Below are 6,283 nucleotides of genomic sequence, written 5' to 3'. Positions count from 1 at the left end.
TAGTCGTTTGTTTTATTTTGCGTGGTTTGTGTTTTACTGTGTTTTGAGAGAAAGGGACAATGGATAAAGGATGCGCGTGAGGAAATTTGTTTTCACGCTATAGGATAGGCATCGTCATAAGTTTATAATGCCTCTAAGTAGAGATATGGCTGCTACTCCTAGCTATGGCAATAGTGTTTGTCTGGCTCCCTTTAATGAAACCCTATACTCTCTCCGTATCATTTATCACCTCAACTTCAATACAAAATTTTACTGCCTAGCCTAGCGTTTCTTTTATCCCTTTTAGAATGTTTCAGGACTGAACCCTGAGATAGAGATAGAGAGAGAGAGAGAGAGAGAGAGAGAGAGAGAGAGAGGGATTTGGGGTTGCTTAAGTAAAATTCGTTCCCCCCCCCCAATGCCTGCCTATACGAAACGTAAAAATCTCCTTTATTCCATTGGATGGTTTTTTATCATGTGACCCATTTAGTAATGGTGTCGACCGCTTGGTGGCTGCACCGCGACAGAAATTTCAAAATTTTCTCTGTTCGGATCTTAGCGCTATACGAGTTCTGACGTCACAGTAGCCTGCGGAAGATGCCCAGTTGTAACCCATAGTTGTGTACTTAGAGGCATGATAAACTTATGGCATCGTCCTATCTCCGACGGCAGCAGGCGTCGGTTGTCAGCAAGCGCAAACCTAAGTCTCTATGTTGGAACGGCTTAGCGGTAACCTATAACGCGGGTTTGCGCGTGCTGACAACAGACGAAATCAATCATCGAGATTTTAGATCCTTAACATCAGTTTTTTTCTTTGTCTGTTGTCAGCACGCGCAAAGCTACGTTATAGGTTACCGCTAAGGCGCTCCATTATAGAGACCTAGCTTTGCGCGTGCTGACAACCGAAACTGGAACAGAGTATATATCGAATAAGATGCCGTCGGAGATAGGGAGTTGCCTATCCTATAGATTGAAAATAAATTTCATCACGAGCATCCTTTGTCCACGATGGAACTATGTATAAATTTAATTAGAGAATTGTGAAAACTAAATGAGATAATTGTGTAAGTTTAATTTATTTTCCATCCAAAAGCAAGAGTCTCCTGTCTAAAACTAAATAGTCTTTGAACAAACCTGTCTGAAATATCTGCATGATGTAATTTTTTAGAAACCTATTTTTAACAAGGTTTAAATACGATAAGACGATGTTTAATTAACTCGCCGGCTTTTGATACAAGGCGCCAGTAAGTCTCTAGCTTTACGAAGTATAGATAGTGTCATATTTATGGAACATATCTTATAAACCTATGATAGTATCCAGTGTTAATGTTTGTAGCACTAGCAAGGATATTGAAGTATGGAAAAATAAACAAGATGTTTATTGATCCCTTTTCCGCCCGGGTTTTATTACTGACGTAGGTGGCCGATATTGACGGTTACCGGACACCGGGCAGGGGAAGAGCATAGATGGGCACTATCATATCTTGGATGAAGAATAGTTACACTTGGATATATCAGTCGACAAATCTTTGGACCACAAATGACTTACGCGACCTTCGCCCCGCGTAGTGTTAAAATCTTGAAACTTCCGTTACAAACAAGAAACACGTGTTTAGTTTAGCCAAGGCCTAGGGCTATTTAAACATCAACTTTACTGGTTTCTTTTATTATAGAAGGTAATTATACTTAAAGTATAAAATCACCTACTATAATAATTAGAAGAATTATAGTTCATCTTTAAAACTTCCATAATCATAACTCACCGCATAAACAAAAGCCACTGAAAACGATCTTAACCCTAACCGCCGTTTATTTTTCAAATTCAAACGGAATCAGAGCAGACGACGTAACAAACGGAAACCAAAAAATAATCATTTCCGGTAAAAACAGCTTGTCGCGTTACCAAATTTAGAACCCCTCTAATGCGCATCCGCGACCGCGGCCAGAAGCACACGTTATACTACGAGTGATATATCCAAGTGTAACTATTCTTCATCCAAGATCATATCATTTGATAGTTTTACCACTTGATACGATAGAAAACTAAATCTGCCCCAATCAAAGTATCAATTTTGATAGTTATTTTCGAGAAAAATTTGAATTATAATGATCGATTGAGTTTGATAGCTTAGAAAGTGCACTCGAAGTTGATATGATTCATTGATTCGTTGAAATCTTCTAGAGAAAAATATCGATTCTCAACGTGATCTGGCTACTAACCCCATCTTTTAGAAATCATAAAAAATGATAGGCATTATTTCTTGAGAAATATATTGATTTTTTGAGTGATTTTATTTGGCGACATCTGTTTTCTGATTTCATTTTAAAAAAGTTATGAGCTAATCTTTGATAGGCAATTTTGATAGTTATGAAAATTTCTGGAAAGATAAGTTGTTTTTTGAATGATATCGAAGTTTTTAATATATTTGAACGTTAGCAAGTGTAGGTTTATTCTATAAGAAGATTCTGTACTTGGTGGTCGTTATAACCCTCTCAAACAAATAAATAAAAATAAAATAAACGATGGTTCAACAGTTCAAACTGTGAAGACGGAGCTTCTTTTATATAGAAGCTCCGTGCTGTCACTGATGTGAACGACTACTCGAGGAGGAAGAACGATTCCACGAAATCATCCAAACGTAGAAGTAGATAAATTAAAGTGTAGATTTTCTGATTTTTATTACCCACAGTTTTTAATTACAATTTTTGCCTTTAATTATTATTAGTTAACCGTTTATAGTAGATGGTTTAGATTAAATCAAGGGCGAATAATTTGAAACATTTTGGATTGTAGCTTTTGAACTATAGACAGTTAAAAGTCAAACTTGAGAAATGAGATTATGGAAATAATATGAATATATGAAAATATTAGAAATTCTACAAAATCAGGAAATATCAGGAATCGATTAAACAGAGTAAAATTAGGTAGAGACCAAATCAGTTTGATCGAAAACAATCAAATTTAAAGTCCGGAAATTAAATAATCGATTAGTTTAGTCGTTCCTAAAGATTTCAATTTGATTTGATAGGCAAAAAATCTATCTAACAATGAGAGCCAATCTAACATATTGAAGGAAGATTTGATAGTTTCACCATCTATGATTTGTTGAGAGGGAAAAAATCTATCTAACAAATAATGCCAGTCTAAAATATAGCTAGAAGAATTGATAGTTTCGCCAAATATGATAGTTTGAGAGGAAAAATATCTATCTAACTAGCAGTGTCAGTCTAAAATATAGTCAGAAGAGTTGATAGTTCCGCCATCTATGATAGTTTGAGAGGAAAAAAATCTATCTAAGAAGGAGTTCCACTCTAAAATATAGCCAGAAGAATTGATAGTTTCGCCATCTATGATAGTTTGATAGGAAAAAAAATCTATCTAAGGAGGAGTGCCCAACTCTGGGGAAGAGAGAGGCAAATCAGGCAATTCGGTTTAAGACGTAACAATTTTGGACCCCAAAGCTAATACGATCAAGTATAGATTTTAAGCAAAAGAGAATTGGAGATTTTTCTCTCGGAAGCTTTCAACCCCGAGAAGGAATATTTTAAAAAGCGCCAGGCAGTGTTTAAAGGGAGAAACACTCGATTCCTGTCCCGGGCAAGTGATTGCGGGCATAACCGCTCATTTTCAACGAAATTACAGCGCCGATCCAATCCTCTATCACTTAGGAGCTGGTCCTTCCGAACGATACCCAATTTTGTACGCTTCCTTTCCTTTTTAATGCCACTTTCATTATCAGTTTCAAGCCCTTCTATAATTGCTCGCTCTAAAATTACTTAAAAGGACCACCTTAAAATGGGCTAGGGTACGCGAATTCCTTTACACAATACTGGATCTAACTAGGAATACATACAGCTAATTGGAATCATTGTGCCCCCCATATCGCCAACTGTAATTTCTACGCATTTTATGGGACAGGCTTGGGTTCTCCGTTACGACTCCTAATTCTGACGTCTTTATAACTGATATTGCGTGTTTTGGTAGCAACGCGAGGTCAGGATCGCGTGCGAGGGGCAAGGCGCAGCGAGATAGATCATTCGCGAAGTAAAATTCGGCATTCAAAATGATAAGTCTAGCTCTTCCCACAAAATCCACTGCTACACAATGATTCCTTTTAGCTCTAGGTATTCCTGGCCTAACTGACTGAGAAAATGGGTTCAGAGTTCAAACACTGTCTTTTCTAACTGGTCTTGATATCGTGAAGTTAAACCAAAAATCACGGTAAAGCTTATTAACTTCACTACACTAAATTCAACTTATATTCATGGTTCATGCACTGTCTGGCCCACGGCAATGTATACTTGATCCTTAAAAATCTGGGTTTTTTGATAGAAACTATAGCGTATTAGACCTTTTCGCAAATTTATGCGCGCATGCGCTTGTCGTGCGTCGTGGATAAAATAGCAGACGACGCCATCGGCCTACGGAGAAATAGCTGGGATTGTAGATAAGGGAGTAAATTTGAATCTAAACTATGATAAACTAAAAATATTGGCACTTAAATAAGTTTGTAAAAATATGGGAATTATATCTAAATCCTACTGGAGAAAACACATCCACATTGAAGCTTTAAAAAATGATAATATCGAAAATATTTCCCTTAATAACCAAGGCTTAGTGTCGGCTTCATAAATAATGTCGGTATCCAAGCAGGGCCGGGCGAAACCGCGAGAGCAACCCCTCAAAAAAAGAGCGCTTTCCCCGCGAGGGCCGCCGATTCCCGACCAGGGTCCGATACCCACTAACGAAAAGCATGTTACATATCCCCGTCTTTGGAGTTCCAACATTTTCGATTTATAACTCGTTCTCCTTTTCACAAAAATTCTGTGAAATTTAATTTCCACTGTTTTACCATCCCTCTTTACTTTATAAAACGACTGATTCTTGCATCCCACCCACTATCACAACACAGCATCCCGGTATAGGGCAAAGGCTTAACAATCATATGAAAAAAATAATTGAACAATGCTACAAAATTGAACTAACTAAAAAACCACTGGCTTAAATGAATTTTATTACACTTTTTTTCCAAATTTCTAAGAAAAAAAATCAAGAAAATGTATCGAAAATGATCAGACTTAATGGCAAAGTTGATGCCTCTAAAATAATGAGGAAATACGCGGAGGCTAAGACCGTAGTCTGCTATTTTATCCACGTTGTTACTAACACGCATGCGCCTCGCATTTCCCCCCACTTTTACCCTCCGACATGCGAAAAGGGCTATACTAGGGTAGTCCGGGTGAATTAAGGACAGATTCCTTCTGCGCAAATATTGTCTTAACAAACTGCTAGCCGCCGGCATTTAACAAATTCCCTTGTAGACCATGTTAATTGCTATCAACCCTGAAACAACGTTTTTATCTCAAAGATTACTTAATTCCTAGGCCAAAAACTTAAAAACGAAATTAAATAATTCAAAGCGAGACGGAAAAACATTACAAGTACATAGTCCCGGACAAACCGGCGTTGAATTGGTGCGATGACGCGGCAATGGTTAGATACAGCGATGTGATCAAAAGTTTATAAGTTATGCTCCATAAGTATGACACTACCTATAATTCGTAATGCTAGAGACTTACAGCTTGAGCTAGTTCGAGAACGAATCGAGAATTAATTGATACACTCGGTTTACGAGAATCTATGACGTTCACCTACATAACTTCATAACAAGCTCTCAGGAACCAGTGACAAACTTATGGAACATAACTTATGAACTTATGATGTGATGTATTCAATGTATTGAGGAATTTACAGCGAAATTTCAGCCATGGGCGCCTCCGGGTTGTGAGGATCTGAATCGCTGTCCGAAACCGACGCAGTCCAATCCTCATCTCTGCTGTTTGATTGTGTTTTTATGCTGTTTCATTGAGTTTTTATGCTGTTTGTGTTTTTATGCTGTTTGTGTTTTTATGCTGTTTTATGTGTGTTTTATGCTGTTGTATTGTGTTTTACGCTGTTATATTGTACTTTTCTAATTTCAAAGAAAAATACAAACATCTGCTGCATTATGAGCCTATTCACGTCTTCTTCCCAGTGCCAAGCAGAGGGGACGGGATCGACGCCATTCAGTGATAAAGCAAGGCTTCTCATATCACACGCCGCGAGCAAGTTACAACGAAGTTTACTATTTGTTTTTATATCTATATACTTTTGATTATAATTCATAAATGTACCATAGAAAAAATAAAATGTTTGTCGATTTATTGAATCTCATTTTTTATTATTTTTCTTGTCAATTAAGTTACAGGCATATATAGGATTTTAAAATGGATTAATTATATTAAAAAGGATTGGGAATATGGG

This window comes from Phalangium opilio, unplaced genomic scaffold, assembly GCF_054372755.1.
Source record: "Phalangium opilio isolate 3A_F unplaced genomic scaffold, DU_Popi_V2 ptg000329l_1, whole genome shotgun sequence".
Lineage (NCBI taxonomy): Eukaryota > Metazoa > Arthropoda > Arachnida > Opiliones > Phalangiidae > Phalangium > Phalangium opilio.
This window is presented reverse-complemented; position numbering follows the sequence as displayed.